At 42.6% G+C, this 25,779-nt stretch overlaps 1 long non-coding RNA gene across 1 annotated transcript in view; it reads left to right on the top strand.

The window, feature by feature from the left end:
- LOC125019145 overlaps window positions 1-1,461 on the top strand; it is a 31,532-nt gene extending 30,071 nt beyond the window's left edge. The window contains exon 3 of the long non-coding RNA XR_007114034.1: window positions 1,105-1,461. This is a non-coding gene — a long non-coding RNA (uncharacterized LOC125019145). The remainder of the gene's footprint in view (window positions 1-1,104) is intronic.
- Window positions 1,462-25,779: the final 24,318 nt, after the last annotated feature.

Below are 25,779 nucleotides of genomic sequence, written 5' to 3'. Positions count from 1 at the left end.
TGGTAACAATTTGGAAATACCCTATTGCAGTACACGGATCTATTTTATTGTTCCGTGAGAAAGGGTTGCAGTTGCATAATCTTTTTCTATTGTAAGCCCAAATTCATTATGTACTTCCTCTGTCTGCTTATATGATGCAGTGAGAAAACAATGTCATAAAGGAATTGCAGAATGCCTACAGTAGTAGGCATTTAAAAATTAAAACCGAGGAAAAAAACGAATAATCAACCTTGATGCCTGATCTTTACCTATACTCTCTTGTGTTTTACCATATCCTGATAATATAATGTGAATATAGATCTATACTTAATAATTCAAACAATGATATCCATAACATTCGATGGGTTCCCATTTGCTGTAACTCTTCTCACATCCTTCTACCCTTGTTCTCCTTCTCCGATTGTGGAGACTGGCTTTCATGCTGTAGTGGAATCACCCAAGGTGCATTAGTTTTTGAGCAATAACCAAAGCAGCAGCTGTGTGCGACCGTCTGCCTGCCTCTCCCTGACATGCCAGGGCACATGTTTGAGCAAGATGGATGTCTAAGATACAGCGAATGAGCGTGAATATTGCTTAAACTATATGACAATATTAAATCATGCAACACATATTCTGACAGCTTTAATGCTTTGCGCTCAAGACTTTTTTTTTTCTTAACGGCGTTTCACAGACTCAGCCTGTCAGTCAAGCTGTGTGGGTAGCACTCTGGTATGCTATATTTTCCTCGTCTCCTCAGTCTTGCGTGAACTGACCATTTCTTGGCTTCGTTTGAAACTTTTGAAATTCTTTGAAATGCAAGATGTAAATGTGTTGCAGATACCTGGAAATAGCATTAGAAAAAGTGGAAAAGCTGCAGTGAATAGAATATAGGCTGGATTTCTATTAAACCCTGAACAACAGTGGCCAGATTCACACTATAGAATAGAACGTGGATAAAATCCTCTTGGCAACCCTCCACTGTGATGTATGGATAAGTGCAAACATGCCAAAAATATACATTAAAAAAAGATATTTCCTGCCGTACAGCGAAGGTCAACATCCAGCCCTGTCCCTCCACCTTTGCTTGTTTCCTCTCATCCTTGTCTCCTCCTTTCACCCCCACAGCATCCCCATACCTCAGACTCCAACAATGGCAGTGTGTATGACACAGTGGAGTGACTCCAGGGTTAGACTGCTGCACCCCAGAGTTATGCTTATAACACACCAAATCACACACTCTCACACACGCACTTCTATTCCGGGCCAGGTCCACCACCTGTCCTGGCCTGGGCTGCCTTTCCCCCAGCCAAGGAAGCTCATGCCTGGGCACTCTGGGCAGCAGCCCAGCCTTTCACATCCAGGTCCAGGGCCAAGAGACAGGGGCCAACAGCTGGCGGTGTGCAGAAGGAGCCTGGAGGCTTCCACAGCAGATGAATCACCACGGATTAATATTTAACTCTAGACTCCTGCTTCCCTCAAGCATCTCTGCTTCCCCCCCCCCCTCGCTTTACCTTCCTTCTCCCTCTACCCATCCGTCCATCCCGCAGTCCTCCAGGTAACTTGGCGTATGCTCAACAGACCTATGCTATAAATATGTGATGGGGATGCTCCTTTTTTTTTTTTTTTGAAATAAAAAAGCATTTTGTTCCAGAATTTTTCCACCCTGGTTGTCTTGTTTTGAAATTTTTACAAAAAAAAAAAAAAAAATCACAGGTAACACTGGATCTTTTAACAACACAGTACAGTAGGCACAATAGGACAGAAGTCTTGAGGAATTACTTAAATGAGACCAACATGACATTTGAATAAAAAATAAATGAATCAACAATCTATTCTTTTTCTGTTTTGAAAACCTAAATTAAAAGTATAGCACTGGTTCATAACAACTGGGGAAACTGGTGCAATGTTGTTTAACTGTAACTATAATGGGTTTGAAGGCGTTTGGTGTATGTGAAGTAATGCAAGTGCAGTGTAAACTTAGCTCTTATTTTTCTAGAATAAAAATGTTTGAAGTCTTGAGCTAAAGGAAAGATGTATTCAGCCGGCAGTTTTATTTGCAGCAAAACACCATCCTAACCCGGGAATCACATGAATGCTCTGGTATTAAGCGGGCACAGTTTTTCAGGAGGTACTAAAGGCAGGTCATGGCTGAAGTAGAGCGTTTCAGTGCTGGTGCTGTAAGCCCAGTAGCCAGAGCCAGAGCCAGAGCCAGGCCTGTAATAGCATTCTCAGATGGGATCCGTTATGACTGCATGCCTGCCTCGCTCCTTCAGCTCTGATTTTGTGATTGCAGCACCAGACGACTTTTCTTCCTTCCAGTTTTTTTTTTTTTTTTTTTTTTACTCCAGACTGTCTTTCTCCCTCTGTCTCTTCCTCTTTCCATCATAACCTTTTCATCCCCTTCTTTTCTATCTCTGCATCTCGCCTTTACCGTATTGCTTATCTCCTTGTCTCTCTTTATTCCCGTCTTTATATCTTTTCCTTTTTCTTCCATCCTCTCGCTCTCTATGTGCATATATGTTTGTAAAGATATATTGGTCCCCTGTGGTTCCCCCTCATTCACATGCATGTTCTGTGAGCCTCAGCCATTCGAGTGTACATAAAACCCGCTCTTTATGGCCAGACATAAAAGAGAAAGGAGGGAAAGAGAAAAGAGATAGATTTTCTTCTGTTCCTTAAAGAAGGGACGCTCTGATCTCACTTGTAACGGATTAACCTTTGAAGCACCCGCTTTTCATTTAGCTTTTTGTTTCTCTTTTGCTCATGTAACTTCAGACACAAAGGCAATTTTGTCCTGACTAAAAAGGGCAATCTACTGTTATCTGGGTCATGTTGTGACGGTGAATGAAATATTATTTTTTTTCCATCTCTGTCTGTCTCACTCTTTGCCTCCCTCTTGTGCCTTTATGACTGGGTTCAAGGGGAGCACGGTGGTGCTTCGCTGAATAAGTAACCAGCCAACGGGCCAGTGGAATTGTGGGAATTCATGGGAATCGCCATAGGGACGAGGGTTCTCGTAGGACGACTTCCTGTCTGTCCGATTCAGGGACGCTCAGGGGTGCTTGAGCTTCCCTCCATGCCATCCCTGACTAGGCCTCAGCGGAAAATTTGTGTCTTTGTATGGGACGGAGCTGAATACACCCAGAGGGGCCAGCAAACTTCACAGTCCCTATTGTCTTTCACACCGACCAGTGTCCAAATATAAATATGCATATTCATAAGAAAGAGTTCAGTTTTCTTGGTCCCCGAACCTCCTCCCCACTCCTTTTTATTCATCTTTTTATAATGTCCTTCTGTCTCATTTAAAGTCGAAATGAGGCGTTCAGCATGTGAAAGGTTATTGTGTCACACCCCTAAAGATTTTACAATGGTAGAAAAAGGGGAAAAAAAATATAATTACATCCTTTGCCATGTGATTCTGTGATTAGTATTGGATGATTATTTCTGGAGATTGAACATGTGTGGGTTGATACCATGAAGTGGGTCTCTGTGGGCTTTGGAGAGACAAAAGTACTTAACTGCTCAGTTTTTCTTGAGGTCAATATGATATTATTTCCTCTGAACTCGTCTCTGTAGTTAAATTATGAGAGACCAAATCCCACGCTGTCTGGCACAGGGAGCCCTTACTTCTTTTTTGTCAGCACTGATATTCAGTGCAATCACGAAGCCCCCTAATGCATCCCGATCTCTCCAACTGAATGTGAAATGTACCGTTTGGAAAAAAAAAAAAATCTCTTTAATATCTCTGACATGTTTTAGTTGAGCGCAAAGGATTGGAGCAAGCGCCGGCTCCTCCGTGAAAATCAATGTCGCTTTTACTAATCGGAGTTAGCATCTTCTCCACCGAGTGATGAGAAGTAGCAAGAGAGGTCCTCCTTGGTGGATGGGATACAGTTACATGTGAAGACAAGAGACGTCAAACTTACACACGGCCGACGAACATGAGGAGTTAATGGGCGTTTTCAACGTAGCAGGGCAAATATGTGAGCACGAGGCAACACCTCAACACTCACACTCACTCTAGAGCACTGCCTCGATGCCATATTTAACATTTTCAGTGATATTTCCTTTGCCATCCTCTATCCCAACAGTGACAAAAAAAAGTTATGTTGTAGGTATTTTTGTGGGTCATTTCATGGAAATCTCTTTAAAATGTTAAGAACTTTAATGTCATTGCACACAAGAAGACTCTTCCTGCATTAGGGAGGCCTGTGCTGACTTTACATCCAATGAAACGCTTTCTTAAATGTTCGTGTTTGTCCCGCCCCACGTCTCTCCGTCACCAGCAGCACAGCTGGCTTCAGCTCTGGTCTCATGTACGGCTGGGACCTGCACAGGCCATTGGAGCAGACCAGTCAGATCAGACTTGGCATTTTATGGAGCGTTGCCACCTCTCCAGCTCTTTTTTTTTTCTACAGGAAACATCTAAATATGCAGAATCAAGTAGCTCCTGTTTAGGATTTTCTCCTTTTGAAGCTCCTTCAAACATAATAGTTACTAGACAGCTAGTAACTAGTATTCTGAGCATTTGTCTTTCTCTTGTAATGTACTTGGACACAACCATCATTTTGATATTTAATAAAAATAGATAAAACAAAATTAAGATTGCCTTATGGATTGTTTGAAATTTTAGTTCAGAATCACTGGATACTGAAAGGTCAGAGGTCGTGTTTGGATCACAGTAGGAATGATTTTATGCCTGTGTGGTTGGAGACAGTATTTTTGGGGGTTTTCCTTCCATCTGTTTCTCCATCCGGCCCCTTGGTGCAAATGTAATATCTCAGGGACGTAATTATTAAAATAAAATCTGGCACGAACATTTACTTGAACTTAACTGATGTGAACTGAATTTGCTTGTCAAACGACAAGGTCAGAGGGATATCACATCAAATCCATTGTTATGAATTTCTCAGGAAAGCCTTGAGAAAACGTCTTCAGATTTGGTACAAATGCCCGCTTGCCAATTTGATTTTGTGTGTCAAGGTCACTGTAGCTTCACAAAACACATTTCTGATTATAAACCAACCCATGAACACACTGTGTTCCCTTTGGTTTCAACAAGTTTTTATTTATTTATTTATTTATTTATTTATTTATTTATTTATTTATTTTTATAGGTCAAAGGTGGTGATAACACATCAAAACCTGTATGAATTATGAAACAAATCTAACAAATGTCTAATCTATGTCCAGAAAGGGAAAACTTCAATATGACATTATATTCTGGAAACTTTGGATACTTTTAGTGTCCAAAGTAAGGCATCTGTTTACTTGCTGTAGTTTTACTTGATGTTGATAACTATATCTTTTTCTACATTTTTCGGCCACAAATGGAAGCAGATAAAATTTAACAGTAACAAAGGTTTCCTGATGTAAATAATTACTGTCAGGGAGGATTCTCTTTGTATCTGAAGTAGATGATATTTGTTTGGTATATGATAAAAAGACAAAATCAACACTGTTTTTTAGTCTAATGCAAACTACAAAGTGGCCCATCATCATTTTTTGCCCTGCTACCCCAGTATTCAATGAGAATGGGATGAGTGTGTGAGGTCCTAGCCTGCCTTGTTGTGTTTGATCCACACAAAGTGACAACAACCTGCCTTAGTGGGTGGGGTCTGACATCAGAGTGTGACACTGGAAATCTGGACGTGATCATTACCAAAGCCCGGAGTCAAGGCCATTAGCTTAATTCCCCCTCAAGTGAATTATGGCTCGTCTGTCATGGGGGCCCAGTGTCCGAGACCTGTCATTGTGAAAGATGAAGGGGTCTTTGCACTCTCCAATGAGCCGTCCGTGGAGATGCCCGCAACAAACGACCCATGAGCAGAGACACACCTTTCATCAGTGAGAGCGATGAGAGCAATGGGACGCCCGTGTGTGTGTGTGTGTGTGTGTGTGTGTGTGTGTGTGTGTGTGTGTGTGTGTGTGTGTGTGCAGGCGGCGTGTACGTTTTTGACCTGACCCTTTAAATACCCTTCCCCCTTCCGCTGCAATCCATATTTCCCCTTTTTCCATGCCTCAGGAAGACGTTGGGATTGCTCAGAATACTTTCTTGCTCCCTTCTGACAAAAATGTAATCAGGCACCTCTGTCTAGTTTAAGAGTGCAGTATAAGTGATTCATAGAGCATGAGTACTCGTTAACTCGCTTCTCTGCTGTAGAACAGAGGAATAAGAATGATGCTGATAATTAACTGTGCTTTTTTTGGGACACGCTTGACTGTATGCGCAAAGAATGCTGAATAAGTACAAATGGTATCGACACAATGTGGATGTATTGCAGTCCCAGCCCATCTCGAGGACTCAACTTCATATTTGACAATTAAACACGTGGCGATCTACTTGTAGTTCCCTTTTCCAGTTGTCACTGGTATTGATGTGTAGTGACGTGGTCGTAGACTGTATTATCTCAGTCTTGCATTAAAGCTAGGGCGCTGGAATATTCAGTATAAATGAACGTCTGCCAGATTCTTGCCGAGCAATTTCAACCAATGCTGAAAAATCATTCAACTATCTGAGAAAAGTTTTAAATTCGCAGTCAGTTCAGAGGAAGGATAAAAAGAAAGAATCGTATTGAGGGCAAACACTGGTGTGGCTTCTCCACATTCAGCACGTGCAGAAAACAAAGGTGAACCATTTAAGAGGAAACTTGCCTTATTGCTCTTGGACAGGTTAGTATTTGTAAAATATTTTTAAGTTGGATGTGCACCTATTGCATTTACTCATAATGGGTTTCCATCATGAAACTGTATGTTTCATGGAAACAAACCTGAGAGTTTACACATCGAGAAAGCACACGGCACATTAAAAGTACTGTTTATGTCAACAGTGTTTGTGTAATTACGTTCACTGCCAATAGGGGGCAAAAAGCTCCCCACTGCACCTTTAAGAAACATTAAATTTCCAATACTTATTATGTTGTTTTTGTTTGTTTGTTTTGTTTAGTTTTTTGTCATCCTGAGCTTTGCTTTTGCTGAAGAGCGGTTGATACCAGTGTTTTCTGGGGTATGTTGTCCATCCCCTATATAGTTATATTGGGAATGTGATTGTGAATTTTTCCTCCTGAATAGGTGCGATACTGTAAATATTTCATCTATACCCTCCACTTTTTTATCCTTGATCTACATGGTTTTACTACTGGCTTAATAATGACAAATCCTACATTTACTTAGTATATTTACTACATACGATATATATTTTATTACCCGGGTAGTGAAAATGTGCTGCTTGCCTGGTACCCAATTAGTACTCAACAAACAAATGATCATTGAAATGTAGGAGCGTGATTCAGGAATTTATTTTGTGCCAACTCGGCACACACGCGGTAATTATACCTTGAGTCTAAGCAAGCAAAATGTACTGCACACGTACCCCCTGATGGGCTTCACCGCACATGAATCACCAGGGCGTCTGAATATAAGAACGCTCATATTATTTACCAACACATAGAATATTTAGATGTCTATAAATAAACATGCACTTTATTATTTTCTGTCTTAATGCATGTTCTGAAGTAATCAGTAACAGCCATGTACGTGCTCACGGGGGTCATGTGATGTCATTATTTATTTACATATTGCAGGTATCATTTTTCATCCTGTCAGTGGGAGCAGAGTAAAAATATTCCCTGGTGTGGTTTGGGGCTCCTCAACATATGCAGCAGGAACTCCTTGCAAGAGGAAGTCTCACTAACTAATGCGCTTATTTGGAAAAGAGCAGCCCCCCCCCCTCTCTTGTTTGGCAGGAGACTCCGCTGTTGCACTGGTTTCTATTAGCTTTCACAGACTCTCTCTGAACTGGTTCCTGTTCTCTTTTCTATCTCCCTTCCCAGCTGTATTTCCTTCCCTCTCACATCCCTCCCTTTCTTGTACTTTCTGTCATTATCTCATCTGCTTTAATTGCCCCCCCAAAAACTGAGACTATCAGTTCTCCCTCCCTCTTTGTCCTTTCCCTTTCCATCTCTCTTTCCAGTTTCTTGCCAATCTCTCCATCCGCCCTCACCCTTCCAGTCTTAATCTAACCCACCTCCACTCTCCGCTCGTTCTTCATCCGCCCCTCCTGCGCCTCCTCTCCCTCCCCTGTAGTAGTAGTGTGTATTCGGTGCTGCAGTACGCTCGGGGCAGAAAAGTAGGCCAGGATTACTCTTGCTGGCTTGTCCCCAGTGAAGCGTGTGCTGCACGTGTGTGTCTCTGTGTGTACTTGTGTGTGTTTAGGCCTCGGAGAGAGTGGGCATACGGGCTGGTCAGCCAGCAGTCAGGGTAGAGCTGGGCATATGGAGCCTCAGTATTGGGCCAGCAGGTATTTTTCAACGTCTGCTCCCTCCTTCTTTGTTTAATATTTCCATGCTTCTTGGCGTCCCAGCCGCAAAATCCAGCCTGTGCTGCCAGCCCAGAACTACAGTACGGTATAGGCTCAGATGGAATATCGTTTCTGTCAGATGAGTTTTAAATGTGCTCGCAACTTCCATGTTTTTTTCAGGATTTTTATATAGAAGGAACCATCTTTTCTGCGTTGATTAACAATAAATTTGGATTAAAGGACTTTTAAGTTTGCTAAACTTGAAGTCATTCACTCAAAACATTTCAGTTTGACACAGGAACGGAAAATAGGAAAAGTCAGTCAGGTCCTAAATATTCTGTAGATTTTGCTGTAATTTCAGACTCTGAATGTGTCAACTAATCTCCGTAAGATGTCTCAAATTTGATTTAACCTGTGGTTAGTGTAAAACCTTTTGACAAGATAATTCAAAGTGCTTCAAGTAAATTTAAGAAAATATAAAGTGAGGATGGTGTAAAAATACAAACAAAAAAAACATTCACACTATGATATGAAGGAGTATAATGAGATATGAATCAGTGCTGTTGTCCCAAATTTAATGTAACAAACAGGGAAGTTTTAAGCCTTGATTATTAAAGACCTGACAGTTCCAGCAATACCTCAGCTCCACGGTAATGAGAGAACTGCCTCATGTTTTGGCAACAACGTTTACTCTTTACCAGCTCGCTATATGATCGCACACTCACACAGTCACACACAGCGGCCCTCATTTTCAATCCTCACCGCCTCAAACTTAATTGTTCTCTTAATTAGGTTGCAGAGCAGTGCTTATGGCTTCAGGGAACATGCGTATGTACAGCGAGTGTGTGAGTGTGCGTATGCATAGATGCGGCGTGTGGATCCCTGTATGCAGGCGCGCACGCATACATGGATACGTGTGTATAGGTTTGTGTTCATGTATTTCTCTCACCTCTGTGTATTGCATGGTGTGCCTGGAGGAAGCGGAGCTCTGATCTGTGAGCACTGGTAGCTCCACAGAGAGGGATTCATGCCAAAACCCAAATTCCCCTGTATAGTCTGACACTCATCACCTTCCCCTCTCCTGAATATCATCTCTGTTGTACATAGTATCCTGCTACAGTCCCTTTTAGTTTATATCCGCTGTCTGGTATAACACAATGCTTTGTAATTTAAGTACTGTAAAGTAAAGTTTTTGATGTGATTTCTAGATATATCATTTAATTAGCTTACTTTGATCTAAATATTAATTATTCACTTCTATAATAATAATAGTAATATAGTAATAATGATAACTGTGTACCAGTGTCTGTCCATCCCTCTGTCTGTAGAAACCCAAAGACTGCAGCTTGCTGAAACCTAATCTGGAGCTTGATCAGTAATATGCAAATGTGTGAGCAGTGGCAACAGTAAAAGTACATGAGCCACAACAGAAGAAGTCAGGAGTAAAGCAGTATTCATGGTTCTGTATGAGATCTACATATGTACCCCATATCTCCATTTCCTGCACCGTGGCTTGATGTGCACCTCCCCCGAAAAGTAACTATAGATCATCCAAACACAGACTACAAGTGGCCTTGGCTCAAAATGCGTTTCCTTGTTAAAGTTTGAGCGGTCAGACAAACAGATACTTCTACAAACCATCAGCTCAGATGTCTTCCCTCAGTTCAGTTTCAGTCACCATTGTTTAAAGTACACAGAGAAACTCAACGCAGCTGACTGTCCTCAGACTTGCATTTTGGTGTAATTATAGAACAATACAAGTATAAATGCTTACACCAGCGTAGGCCACTATGACGTGTGCTCTGTGTGGATCTATTGTGGGAGCGTAAGCCAAGTTTAAGACAACATCAAAACTGAATGAGTGCTTTGTCTAATCGAGTCCCTGATGAGCTGTTAAAATGCCTCTGTGGAGCTGTGTATGTGGGAAAAGAGAAGATCACCTAAGCAACCTGAGAAATTAGCCGAGCCTGGGAGTTGAGTTTGAGATGTTGAGTAGACACGTTGTTTGGGTCTTTACGCTCGGATCTCTACATCTTTCGAGTGTGGAAAAAGCCAACGCAGGCAGAGGTTGTTAGGTCCACATTTATAAACAGCAGCAGGCCTCAGACTGCTACTTATGCACTGTCTTTTGTATGAGAAAAGGGAAGCGGGAAGCTCTGTGAAGGAGGAGGACGTTAGAGAGATGGACATCAAGGCTACCTCGTTTAGCATATGGCCAACATGACCCAGAGTCAGATAAGAAGCAGTGTAACCTCTCAGGAATGATTGACAGGTTGAGAAGGAGAGAGAGAGGGCAAAGAAAGAAGCCCTTGGGTAATGATGAAGAATTTGTAACCCTACATTCTTGCATCCAGTGTTGCTGGAAATGGTGTAAATTAGCTATTACGGTGTAATGAAGCATGTGCAAGTCAGTATTTGGCATAAAGAGACGGATCATGTGACGGTCTTTCCTTCCTATAGCGGCTCAGTCTAATGACCAAGTTTCTATGGAAGGGATTTACATTTTCCACAGTGGTGTAATCTCCATATTAAGGTGACAGTATTTACCGTTGGCACAATTCCTACATTTCCTAAGTTTAGATGTATTGTGCTTCTGCTGTACATGTGAATGAATGCTAGAATGCTAGAGAATAAATTACACTTTTGCTTGTTTTGAGGCTTTATCACTAAACCACAGCCTCCACTTGTATGTATATGTATTTTCATATTCTCACCAAGGCATAAACTCTCTTAATTTTTTATTTATTTTTTTGCTTAATTATTGTCCTGCAGGAAATGTTGTTTCAGTGCTAAGCTTGTGATCGCCTAAAAGGTTTATTGCTACAGACGGTCATGTTTGCCGCTCTGCTCATGGACGGTGCTTTGATAGAATATTTGGAAATAGATGCATGGGTGAGGTATCCATTCAAACACCAAATCTGCCTTACCACTTGCAACACTTTTCAAGCTGCATAAGAATTGTTGCTTTATTCCATGTGGGAGAAAAAAAAAAATGACCCCAAAGTATTAAAACGGATTAATGAACCAGTGGCTAGAGTGTGTTGCTCTTTCAGAACCTGTCTTTCATTCTGCCATTCTAAGTCCAGTACAAAGTCATGTCTGCTCCGTAATCTAGCTCCCTGGTGGAAATATGATTAAAACCTGAAAACGTGGCTCCGTCCAGGTGAAAGTGTTTAATGTTGGGTAACATAGCGGCGCAGGTGAAAGTGTTTAGTGCTGGGTAATGCAGCCTCTTTTGGCCCCCCGCTTTACCAGCTGCGCATGATTATAGTTTCTCTCTTTCTCCCTCTCCCTGTGATTGCTTCCCCATGCACGTGCAGATTAGCCAGGAAAAGGACGTTACAAGGAATGAAGTACAATGTGCTCTATTAATCCCTTCACTAACTTTGCTGCAGCCATTGCTGTATTATTGTAATAGCTAATCAAAGTATATCTATTATTATATATCATTAGAATGTATATATATGGTTCATTGCAAACCTTTATGACAGTAGTGTTATTCTCATGTGGTACTTGTTCCACTTGGACATAAGTGTAGAAGATAAACTCCCATGTGTCCTGAAAATTCACTGTTAACAAATGACATAATTTCCCCCTTTTCACTTATGTGTGGTAAAATAACTTCCTCATTGGTTTCTGTGTATGTTGTGTGTGTTTTTATCTGTATAACAGAGGGTGGAAAGTTAAGAGGGGGCTGGATACATCATGGTGCAGACCGTGGCTCTCTGCTGGCTAATTAACCATCATTTTACTCTGGGCCTGAGCTGCACTGATGGGGGATAAGCTTCCCTCTGACGGGGTAAGGCAAGCGTGGTGGTTCCTAATGAAGGGGCTTGCAAGTGGGGCGGGAAACACCTGTTCTGGGTACAGGTGTACACCCCAGCACATGGCTGCACTCTTTAGCCTCATCTCCCCCCACCCCCCATCCCCGGCTCTATCACTCCTCATCTCTTTTTACGTGACTGTAGACTCACATCCCTGCTCTGTGTTTGACTCACAGAACAACGTTTTCTTCCCCGTGCCTGAAACAACCCAGTTATTGGTGGATAAGAGAGGAATGATGCTTCCCAAACAGTCGGAACACTGTTATTAAACAGAGATCGAGGCAGCAGGGTCTGGATTTCAGTACAGACTAGGGAAATCAGTTACTTCCAGTAACTACAGCTGACTTCCCCATCATGTGCCTGTTGGTTACATTTCTCTGCTTACCATTAGTGTGGATGTGTTTGACTGAAAGCAAGAACTTCACTTAGGACTGCTGAAGTCATGGAAATGTAGGAACTAACTGAAGTACAAATCAGGAAACGATGACTCAAAAATATTAAATATTAACCCCCAAATTAACTTTGTGTTGAATTAATTAAATTAAGTGCCCTTTCCATCTACAATTATGTTTTCAGGGAGTGAAAATAATCATTCTTACTTTAATAGCAAAGCAAAACAAAATTTAAATCTCAACCTGTTGTCCTAACCTCCCTTTTACTTATAGTTTAAACATCAACATTGAGAATGTGGTTTTTAGCATTGCAGGGGGGTTTAGGACCCCTTAAAATAAGTCAGTCTGTTTATGAACCATCTTTCGTTGATTGAAACAAAGAGGGATTTTTCTTCTTTCTTTTTTTTTAAAAAAAAGTAAAACAAATTGTTAAAAAAAATTGAATAATCTGAATGAATAATTTCTCAGACCAACATTTAAAACTGTCTGTTGTAGATTGCTGATATGTCAGTGTCTACACACTAATCAGGCATAACATTATGACCACCTTTATGATATTGTGTAGGTCTCCCTTGTGCCTCCAGAAGAATTGTGACTCATCAGAGAATGGACATGGGTCTTCTGAGGGTGTCCTGTGGAGTCTGGTAACAGGATGTCGTTAGTGGGGGTCTTTGAGTCCTGTGGGTTGAGGGGAGGGGCCTCTGTGGATCGTCTCACAGATATTTGATCAATTTGACATCTAGTGAATTTGGAGGCCAGCTCAACACCTTATGATGTTTTGAGGTGGGGTGGGTGTGCCTGGTTGGAACATGTCTAAGTAACATCTGTATGAATGCCAGGTCCAGAAGTTCCCAGCAGAACATTGAACTGTCACAAGATGGTCAATGTTATTTACTTCCTCTGTCAGTGGTCCCAATGCTGTACCTGATTGGCCTGTATTGCAAGAAATAAATAGCAAATTGCAGAATCATAATTTAATGGTTAGCAGAGCTAAAAAGATCTTGTTCTTATGCAGAGCAGGTCACGCTGAGTAACAATGACTAACAATAATCTTACTATCCTAAATAATAACAAGACATATTTAAATAGCATTTATCTAAATGTGCAGATTTCCCTCTGGAAGCAAAATACAACCAATGCAAATAAAAAACATCAAAACGTGTAAAGTAATATATCAGCAAATTTATGCGTTGGCCAAGGTGTAATGACCAGTCAAAGCAATAAAATAAAGTAGAGATAAACTTCTCCATCCTGTATATCTACAGGATCTGCAGCCGTTTTGGCAATTTTGAACTGGTAGCAGTGATGTCACTGATATTTTCATCGTCCTGATGACAAGACGTTCGTATTCCCTGAGAAGGTGCGTATTTGCACATCTGCACAATCTTTTCCATCCTGAATATTCTTCCGTCTTCTTTTGTCTTCATTGGAAACAGTCTGCATCTTGCTTTTCACTGAAGGAAGCAGTGCATGGATAATATGGTTACGCCGTTACTGATGCATAAAGCTGCGTGTCTGGTTCTTGTCAAGACCTTGCCACCAAAGTCAATTTGCCCGTGCCCTGGCAGAATGTAATATTTCTTTAATCAGATCAACACGGAAATTACGTCGGTAGACTGTATTGATACGAGAGGAAATAATTAAACTCGGGGCTCCAGGAATAATTTCACCCTCTAAGCATTACTGTAAACCCCATAAAAAATACTCTGCTCTCTCCTCCTTCCTCTGCAGGATGAGATAAAGAGGAAACCAGGAACGCAGATAGACAGATGAGATCTCATAGACTCGGCCTCTGTTTTCCCTCCAGCCTTTCAGCAGGTTCCTCTCACCCAATTGTCCCCTACTGCATCACCATCATTCAGCGTGATGACCGAAACAGAGCGTCCAAGAGGTGCAATTTGAGGTAGCGCTAATGCACACTGAATACACTTACGTTACTGAAACTATGAATTTGGGCATTCTTTTCTGTGCCAGAGGACACAGAAGTTGTAGCTATGAAATGAATGCAGGAACCTGTTGCTCTGTGGTTCTCATAGATTTATTGCTCCTTGTACAATGTCCAATCCTGCGTAAGGTTGTTAACTGTGGCGTGCAAATGAACCAGACCAGACCTCTCTAATGGCTTATATTGGATCTTGCTGGGAGGGAAGATTGGCTGAGAGAAGACACCTGGGTTACCACCACAGCAACCCTGGCCCATCATGCCATCCTCCCTGGAGTGACACTGACACAAAACCCTCCTCATGCCTTCCCCAAGGTCATTTATATAGAGAAATACTGAATAAATAAAAATAAGGCTTATTGTTCTCAGCGGTGAAAGGTGAGGCTGGCCAGCACCAACCTACATTTGCCTTAGTTTGTGGCATTGTCATGTTGAGATTGAAGTAATTTAAAATGCATTGTACTTGGAAGGTGACAGTTATTTTCGTCAGTCTGAGATCATTCATTGCCCCTTCTTAAATCTGAATGTGAAGGCACATATCAGACTGGACTATTCTTCCGTTGTTGTTTGCAGTATGAATTCTTGCAGACATCCAGCTGTACAAAAATAGCTTGTTTGGTTTTTCAGTTGACCGCCTCACGTGCATCTGACAGGACACACGTTCCGTCTAATCTGATACTAATCTAGTTGTACTTTTGTTGTATTTCGGGATTGACTTACACATTTTTCTTGTCACAGTCAAAGAGCTTCATCTTCAGGCCACGTCAACATCTTAAACACCGTCATTCTGACACTTCTAATACGCGGCTCTCGCTCGGCAAGCTCTCAATTCTACCACAACTTCCATCCCTCGCATGGTGCAGTCACTGACTATCGAGAACAAAAAACAGGCTCTACAACCACAGCAACTAACAGAACGTAGCAGAACTGACAGTGAGGTCGACTAATTGACTGGTCCTTTACAACCCCAGTGATCTACACCTCAGTACTATTGTTGTGGCTGGAGGTCTGCTCCTCCAATGTGCTGTTTATGCTACATCCTTTGCGTAGACACAGGGTTATATAACAGTTAATGTTAACACCACTTCACTTAATTGTTGCAAGCATTTTGTCCCTTCCAGGGCCAGTGATATGTGCATCAGTGATTAACGATTAAACCATTAAAAGGTAGCTTAAATCCTTGACAGAGTGGTGTTACTCTTTAAGGTTACAGTTTAGAACTCTTGATCATGCAGATCTGTTTTGGTCATCCTTACACACCCATACGCACTGGCTGTTATGTCTTATTTTATATTTGGCCTTATTCAAAGGGTTCTTTATAAAAAAAAAAAAAAAAAAGCGGAAAGCATTATTCATCCAATCTCCCCGCAGCACCTAATCGGTTTGGTTACGACCTGTTTGCGCTGTGTCAAGGTGACTGCGGCTACACTGACACTCAGCTGCATTCGATACAGCTTGTTAGTAAATGAAGATTAAGTGTTAGCGGGAATAAAACACAATACACCTTGATCAGCTCTCAAATGGTAGATTAATTCACCGTTCTCTTGAATGAGCAATCCTCGCGGCCCATAATTATTTAAGTTCCATTTTGGGTTAATTATGGTCATTAGCATTACGTGTTCTAAGCGAGGGGCTAATTTTGAAAGAAGTGGCTTGAGACTAAAGGAAAAAAAAAAAAAAAAACTCCACACGAGCCTCTGAGATGAGCAGATCATTCGGTTTTGAGGGGTGGAAATTGATAGAAAACAGCAGGGAAACAGCTGAGGAGGGAACAATTATTCTAATGATGTGACAAACGCAGATGCTGCAAATTAGATTTAGTTTAGCTTAGGTGTTCCCCTACTGGTTACCGCTGGGAGGCTGAAATTGGTTGCGGCGGCGTGTGCATGTCTATATGAGCGCACCTGTAATGAACACGATTCAAGATGGCCTCAAAATTAAGATGAATATGAGATTATTAGATCAAGTATAATTAACCCGTGGTCTGATTATAATCCAAAACTCGGGGGCTAGCATCCTCTGCTCGGTGAGGAGCAGTTAGGGGTTACTTGACATGAAAAAGTTTGGGAATCCTTGTGCAAACAGAAGATGAACTAGAGCACTGAAAGAAAGGTTGCAAGGGACACGATGATGAAAGTTTCTTTGGCTCTCCTCTTTTCTCCTCAGTAGAGCAGCCCAGCGTGAGGAAAAGCTTGTTAAAACCCTAATAGTAGCTATCAAAGGCTATTGATTATCTTTCCCGCCCTGTTTGGGTGACAAAGTGAGCATTAGCTGGAGCCACAGAGAGCTTCTTAAGACACGTTTCCTCAGGGGCCGCCCAGTCCCCTGGGCCGTCCACTGCTGAGCTCTCATGCGCGTTCAGACAAATGCGCACACACACACACACACACACACACACACACACACACACACACACACACACACACAGCCTCGCTCTCTTTTTTCAAAGCTAACACACTGCTATCCGTTCACCCTCCTGCCACCAGATAATCCATTTTACAGCCTGGGATCAAACACTGAGCCCTCTGGCTGTGTGCTGCAGTGACTACTGTAACGCACACACACGCGCACACACACATTAATTCACCCTTGCGTGTACAGTAGTTGTCATGAATCTTGGTTAGGAAGTTTCTCGCAGTGCAGTGCATTAGCCGTGTTTAGTGGGTTATCTTTTCTTCCCGTTTTGGCTGCGATGCATAAAAAAAGCGTTGTCCTCAGAGAACCCAAAGTGAACATTCTACTAATACAGAGAACAATGTAGGTCCTGACCAGCGATGTACCGAACCCAGCTGCATAGCCAATGAACTCCCATTCTTTCTATTTAAGTGCATTTCTTCTCCAGTGGTTTCAGACTACTCAGAGAAATGCAGTAAAGTGTGGTATGAACACGAGATGAGGTCATGTGAGGCAAGTTATACATAAGGCATTATAACAACCAAATTAATGGATGTCTGTTGAAATATTCACGCGATTAACCCACAGATATAGGGCGGACTACATGCAAACTCAGAAACTGAAAAATGGTGTGTTTGTGTCTTTTTCGCTCGGGTGCCCGGCGTATAGTTTGCGGAGACAGAAATGTCAGGTTGCTCCGAAAACACTTCCTGCACTCAGCTTTGTGTATCATTGCTGTAGCAATACAGGAGAACTGGAGTGGGTTAAACTGGGCTTAAGTTTGGGTCTCTGTTTTAACCTTATATATCATTATGTATTTCTTTATATTATATATAAAATTCACCAGGAACTACAACTTATTGCCACAGGTTCCACCAAGGAAAACCAACCAGATCTTAGAGACTTTTAGTCACTTCAGTTCCTACTTCTAAATTCTTATACTTGGTAAAACAAAATCAACAAAATTGTCTTTTTCCAAACAATGATGCCAAGGTGTCCTGAGGTCCAACTATAAGCAGAAGACGTTACTCTCTTTTATTACTCTCTTGTATTAGGCAGACCTGACCTGACTCTTGGATTTTGTGACCTACTCTGCTAAATTTACTTTAAAAACCTGCATTTCCCATAAAGTCAGAGCATCTTGGTAACATGACCCAAATGTCTATATCCTTACTGTACATATGTGTTGGTAGGAATCAACGATCTGTACACAACAGGCATCAACCGAGCCACTCTAGCGTGACACTGCAGATGTATTTAGTAGCCTGGCAAGAGGACATTCAATTTATTCATGATGCAAACCACAGGGTTGATGGTGTAGAAGTCTCTGTGAACGTGTGCAAGCGCCTAGAGAATGTCGAGTGAACCATGAAATGAAAACACCCTATAACCATTTCACTGCATCTCTCAATTAGGACATCATCTATGCAGAGGGAGCATCCATGAGTGGCTTCTGCTTCTTTATTTACAATTACACAGTGCGGTGCAGACAAATGGGGTGCTGAAGGGGCAAAAGCTCGTGCTGTCCGCTCCGCGAGAGATCCAGGGAATACACAAACACACGTGTTGGGTATAACTTGCTGCAATATCATCGGCAGCTTGCGACTCGGCGTGCTTAATAGTTAATATCAGCTGCCAGGATTCTGGACAACAAATCCCCACAAAGACAGACCCTCTGAAAGTTTGTCAGCTGTGTGGGATTCATGTCTTATTGAACACTTGGCTTCTTATGCCCAGCATCCATGTTTAACTGACAATTGTCTGTAAACTTCTCAATGTAAGGAAACCCCAAGAAAAGAATGTAACTTATAACTTTTTTATTATTATTATTTATTTATTTCTCTTCTATTCACCACTGAGCCATTGGTGACCATAATTAATGAAGACTGGTTCTACTGTACTACTGCTCCAGTTTGGAACATTATTGGTTATAAAGTACGTGCATTACATGCAGATGTTTTTGAAGTGGACAGCCTCTCAAAAGACAGCTTTAAACTCAGAACTGTCCAGGGATCAACAAAAGGACTGCCCCACGCCGGGCCCTCGGTCATCCATTAGTGGATGTGGGAGTGGCGCTGTAAACTTCGCCAAGTCCAGGTGTTGACGTGCTCATAAATTCCAGCTGAGAATGTAGCAGTCCATTCAGGCCTCTTTGGAAATGCAGGGCCACTCTATCCCTCTGATCATTTATACATGAAGCGGGCCATTTACAGTCTGATGAGCAAGTCTGGCTTATTAATGATATGGCCGTGCTCTTAGGGTGCCGGGCGCCAACCAAATACTCATGTAAAATTAAACACGAGTTTGTTTACATAGCCGTGCAAATCAGGCCACTCTGGGGCTTTGTTCCGAAGCCCCGATGAGGCCGGCGAGCGGCAGTTTCAATTAGTCGCGAGACACTTCGCGAAGCTCACGCGCGCTTTAAGAAAATGGCAGCGTTTAAAAACATTCAAATGTTCTAGAAATGTGATACCTCTTTGACTATTTTCGGGCTCACACATCTGCTAAAGGATATTCGGCTTGCATGATGTCATGAGGCGAGCAAAGTCAAGACACAACTGGAAGGCTGAATTATTTAATGACGGCTCCACTTTTGTGGAATTATTTTAAGTATTATAATTGCAGCTGGGTTCGCCTTGGCCTGCCGGAGGAGAGAGAGTGGGGCCCTGTGGGGAGCGATCAGCATCAGTCGGTGGTGTCAGGTTACCACGGGCGCACCAAAATACTGCCTTAATGATGGCCAAATTGAAGGAAAAGCATTGACCTGAGCCAGGACCAAGCATAAGACCGCGTTTCTTTACATGGTGAAGCCTGTCGATGGTCCTCACATGGCCTTGCAAACTACAGACATACAAAAATACAAAGCCAGACACCTTTGTTCTGACGCTTTTCTTCCTAATTGTGTTTATTCTGTTAACTTTAATGTGTTAAATTACACGAGAGTGGTCATGAACGCACATGCCTTTAATTGTTTCGTATTTGATCTTTTGACAGTTGATCAGTAGGTAGTTATGTGACGACTGTGATTGCGTATTTCTGCGTTCTTTCATTTTGACACATTGAGAGGACACACGGATGTTTTCACTGAAAGTTGTAAATAGCACAGTAGGTTTATTTTCACATCTGTTGTGGGTCCAGCAAAGTGTCAGAGCGTGACAACCTGCTGCATTATGTTTCCGCCAGGGATGAACTTGACAAGAGATTATTTTGTCATCGTGCGCAATAAAGAGCGTCGGGCCGGTGTGAGCTCAAGAGCCCGACGTCACAGCTGCATTCCCATCTCATGCAGCTACATGTGAATTAAACAAAACAAAACAAAGCAAGACGGTTGAGTCGGGCCAAGAAAAGATCTCAAATGTCACTGGAGTCCCGACTTGACTAACCGAACCTGGAAGTGAATCAAGAGGAAAACATTCAGTGTTGTTGAAACCGGGGCTGAAACCACCATGTTTACTCTGAAGAAGTCATTAAGTTCCCCCCTTCACTGCCCTGATGAGAAAGCCTTATTTTTTCCAGCAGTCAAACTTCATTAGAGACATGAAGAGGTGAATATTTTTGATCCCTTGGAGACAAAAGAGACGGGCTAGATTAAAAAAAACAACAAGCCTGTTTCTGGGCATGTCTCAGAGTTTGATTCCTTAGTTGGCTGTAACTATTATACTCTGAGCAAAAGTTTGAAATCTGCCCGTGTTTGGGATTGTGTGTTTCTCCCCCTTCACTCCCAGAGACGGCGTGTTATAGTAAGACGCTGGGTTACAAAGGGGTTAAATATAGATTCTTCAAGATTCTGTAGCAAAACCTACTTGGTTAAAGTGCTTATTTCTCAAACTTCTGTGATGAGTTTGTCATCTTACTCAAGGATAATTATGCAGTCTGGGGAAATTATGCCTACATTGTGCTCCTGAGGAGATAATTGCAGCTCTGAAGCCTATGTATCACATGAGGATCGAGCCTCGTTCCACAAATTAAATGCATGAATGTCACTAACAACCTATGTATATTTTCCGTACAGCATGTATTACGCTATGTAAGTTCCAGCGTTATGGCATATTTCCCCTGATGATAACAAATGAAAAACAAAATTATTGTGTTAATTGAGCTGTTGTCAAGAGATGAATAATCACGCACGTCAAGTTCCTTATGGGAAAACAACAGTCAAAATTAACTTTAAAGCAAATGTAATTTTTTTGATTTTACTTTTTCGCCCTCTTCACTATACCGCACGCTTCAATAATTTTACAACCTAAGAGTTACCAGAATAGACTTGTTAAACTGATGCTCAACATTAATGAATTCCTCAAGTATGAAATCACACTCCCATCGCAGGTGTGAAAGCAGGTTGTGATTTAGGTTGATGGACGACTAATCAGGAAATCAATTACGCCTTGACCCAGAAACGGAGACAAAAGGGGAGAATTATTTTCTTCATTTCTTTCCTCTGGCTCTTGGACCCTCTGGTGTCTTTGATTGGACAAAGAAAATCCTGTGGGCTTTCTGAGGCTTAGCTTAACAGAGAGCACAGGAAATGAATGGTTCTTCTGTTTTACAGGTATAAACTGATCTATTTATTGAACGGGATCACTAGCGAGAAGAAAAGCATAGTCTATTCAGTTTGCCACTTGATTAACATGTGAGTAACATAGTTTCTTATTTCCTTAGCTTCATCATTCCCCCTGTGCAGACTGTTAACTAAAACTATTCATGCAGCATGAAAGAAAAGCATGAAGCGGTTGATGGGTCGGTTGAGGAGCCCAGCCTTGAACAATATTATCTTTGGATTTGAGATGTTTTCTACTTCCTTCACATGTCACAATTCATTCATTCAAAGTATTATTATAATATGTATTGCTATTATAATTGACAAAGCAGTTGATACCTAAATGATGGGATTTTCCTGGGTTGTCTGTCCAAGCAGACAACAAGATGAACAGCCACGTCTCCGCCAGCTACCTCAGGCTGTGCAAAAACAGCTGGCCGGGCTGCAGCGATGGAAACACTCCACACGCACCCACTCACACGCGCACATCCACTCGCATCGGTGTGACCTCTCAGGGTCAGACATAAAGGCTCGCCTTTTCAGCAGCGTCCACTTAGCGCGGAGAGGGAAGACGGACGTATTATCCGTGTACCTTTGTCCATCGCGTTCACTTCGTATTGACTGAGTTGAACAGAACAACTGCGTCTTTATGCCGTCCGACTCAAAAGTCTTGCTGTGGTTTCTCTGAAGGCGGATACGACAGAGGAGAGGGGACGGGAGGGTGCAACTCAGTGTAAACAATGATTTGTTTCAGAGAGACAACGGACAGTTTGAGCCGCGTCTTAAAGCGTTGAAGCTGATGCCGACATATTTTTGAAATGTAAAAATCATCCCATAGGTGTGTTGCTATGTTATTTAGACATCTGATTTTCTGTAGCAGAAGCATCAGTGCACTGTTATTTTTGTTGTCACTTGCTTTTGCCGAGAGTGATGGAGTTTGTCTGTTGTTCAGGACATTTTGTGTTGATGACCTATAGCCCATGAACATGTAAGATACATGAGAGGAAAGATTACATATGCAAAACATTTTGTTGTTGTGTTGTATTATTTTTATTAAATTTTTACAACTTGGATTTTTTGATGGATTAATCATAGTAAAGAGTCTCGTTGGCGGTCACCCGTGTAATGTGTGTAAATGATATTTCAGAGCCACAGAGTTGTGTAATTTGATCAGCGCGACAGCGTGCTGAGATATGCTGGTGGTGTGATGGCAGCGCAAGTCCTCGGATAAAATGAGGGAAGCGTCGCGGTCCGGGCAAAAAGAAACGGCCACGAACGGCGATGTCTGCCAGTCAAAAATCACACGGTTGTGCCCACATTTCTTCAAGTGGAAAAGATGACAGTATGCAGATGTGTCAGTTGGTCACGCTCACTTTAGAGGTGTTGGGTTGTGTCTTTTCCAAACTCCGCCTGAGGGAATTGGCAGGAAACGCGTTTCCACTGGTGGATTCTACAGCTGCGGATGCGTGTCATGTGCCCACTGAGATGTTACGTGTCAGACGGGTCTTTGATTTTGTAGACACCTCATGCCAACGGCATTTTAATATCCAAAATGAAAATGATGGCTCAGTGGGATAAGGTGTGTCCAGTGTAAATACAGACTGCTCATAATCTTCTGTCTCCCTCTACTTTGAAACTGTGCCAGGAACTTGTTGTTTGCCATCAGTGGATTTCACGTCTGGGGAAAAAAGAGACATTTAATCTCCTCACCTGGAATAATTAACTTTTTTCCCCCTTTGGTGCATTATTATCTCTAAAGAATAAACTATGTAAAGTGCTAAATAGAGTTCAAAGTAGGTCAAAGTAATGACTAAGCATAATCTTTTTATTTATTTTTTTTTTAATACAGAAATGACACTTTTGTGTTTGTTAAAATAGAATTGAATGCACGGAGCCTGTCATCAACACTCACTCAGGGGGGAAAACTGAACACTTTTACACACACGCACACACACACACACACACACACAAAGTGTATTTTATTAGACTTCTCAAAACATGTTGCGCTGTTGAAGGGTGAGTTTGGCTTACTCCCGGAAAACAACACATTCATCACACACTGTATTTTGTCAGAGACACTTCAGATATATTATCACTCCCGAACGAGAATTCCCCCGGTCCCTGTAAGTAAACCTTCCAAATCCCCAGCTCTCATCCCTATTTTCCTCCCAAAAAACGAGCATTAGAAGGATTGCCCCGCTATTGTTGCTCCCCTTGGGAGCAAATCTATTTCTGCAGAGATGGAAATTGTCGGTCCCCACAAAGCTGCTGACACACTCTCAATGGAGGTGTCAATTCTCGAGGCCTCGCCATTGTGGACTGGATAATTTAATTGGAGAGGCACGACGGTGTGTCCCCGGTCGGGGCATTCAAATGTTGTATCACTCCCTGTCCCAGTGCTGGCTCCTCTCCTGCTGTGGAGATTCAAGATTCAGCCCCCCCCCCTCCTCCTCCAGATCCATGCCTCTCCTCCCGATGCAGGTGGGAGGGAGGGAGGGAGGGAGGGAGGGGAGGGGGGCAGGTCCCTGAGAGAACCCTTTGTTGGGGAGAGACACAGCCTTGTGGCCTCAAAGTCTCAGAGCGGCTGGTCTGGAGATGTGCAGAGGAGGAGGAGGAGGAGGAGGAGGAGGAGGAGGAGGAGGGAGAACCTGCACAGCGATTACCTGGGAGTCGTCTTGGGGGCAGGGACAAAATTAGTCAGCAGATAATGAAGCTGTCTTTGATTGCAGGAGAGAGTGAAGGGGCTGGAGGGGGTTGGACCGGGGGTCTCCCCCGTACAGGGGGCCTCCGCAGGGCATGAGAAGCATGTCTTTGGAGGAGCGCCTGCTGTCAACGGATGCTCTGTTTCTCTGAGATCCTGGCATAGTTAAGGGTTGAAAGATGCACAGGGTTTGGACAGCAGTGCACGCAAGCACATTCCTTTGCACAGCAGCTCCAGATAAATGGGCTTCAGAGACAGACATAGGTAGACATGCACACATAAAGTCTGCGTCAATACGTCCTTTGTGCTTCTTTGCTTTGTTTTTTTCTATTTTAGGAATACACGGCTTTAAAAATCTGAATACTCGAGGTTGAATCACTGCTTTTCTCAACACTTTGGCAGCAAATCACGCAACATTTACTTTCTTTTTGTTGAAATCGCTGCATGAGTTGTGCCGACCAATCGTCTTCATCATTTTTCTACATCTATCTGCGTGTGTCCGCTTGTCGCCCCGCGCAGTTGTCACGACAACCTGCGCGCCCGGCTCATGGCTGCCCTCCAGGCGCAGACAAAGCTGTCGTCGAACGAACCAGGCGTGTGTCCACCGGACCTGAGGGGTGCCGCCACCGCTAACAAAACACACAAAGACCCTCGCCCCTGGCACTGGCCCTCACCCCGTCTACCCGCCATCCCGCCCCTCCCGCACGCTGCAGGCTGCTGCTTTGTGCCCGCTCCAAGCAGAGGAAGTTCCTCTCATCTCCTTTTCAAGGTAGCCCCTGCCACCCATGCCCCTCTTTCACACAGGCACAGCCGAACGGGGCGCACAAAAGGACACACTCTTCAAGGTATCACAGGGCAGACGTTTGTGCAAACTTATGCGGACTTGTCCTTACTTCAGATTAAGTCTTTAACTTAAAAATGATGGTCAAATTGGTAGCTATGTAAGCCTACTAGATAATATAACTTTTCTTTTCCCACATCAACTTTCTCCTCGTTCGTATCTTTTTGATTCTAGTTTGCAGCACAAGTTAACACGAGGTAACAGAACTGGGTTTATGCACGCGGTCACAGGTTGAGCATGAGTAAACTGATCCCGGTGTGTAAAATCGGAGGAGTCTCTGTTTAATTTTAAGCTGCCGCAGATTCCCCACTCACGTCAATGAGACTTGCTAGTGAGGAAACTGTTCCACATCCACGGACACATTAGGTCTGTCAGGTCAGCCGCATTTAAAATGTAAAGAGTGTAGACAGGCTGTGTCAAGTGGCGAGTATATGTTCTTTGGCGTGTCAGTCACTCTATAGTATGAGATGTGACACTGAGCTCACGCATTTGTCACAACAGCGCCATGTCAACTCATAAGCATACCTGCATTTAACTCACAATGACAGATTATTCAGGACTCTGCGTTGACCCAGCTCCTCTTGTGAGCACTCAGGCAAAGCGAAACCAAAGAAACGTGTTAAATCTAAAGCTAAATTTTCTTGTTTAGAACACATTGCGCCTCACTCCTCTTTTTTTATTTATTTATTTTATATATATTCGCTTTCTGGGTCAATGAAATATCCTGGATGTACATGTGGTCTAAGATCTAAATATTAACTAATTAAAAAATCTGTTTTGATTCTGAAATGAAACGTTCAGATGGAGTTTTTCTTGTACAACTTTCAGGCCAGGCATACAGTTTTATAATGTCATTTGGCCTGCCTTTAT

Source organism: Mugil cephalus, chromosome 13 (assembly GCF_022458985.1).
Source record: "Mugil cephalus isolate CIBA_MC_2020 chromosome 13, CIBA_Mcephalus_1.1, whole genome shotgun sequence".
NCBI lineage: Eukaryota > Metazoa > Chordata > Actinopteri > Mugiliformes > Mugilidae > Mugil > Mugil cephalus.
This window is presented reverse-complemented; position numbering and strand designations above follow the sequence as displayed.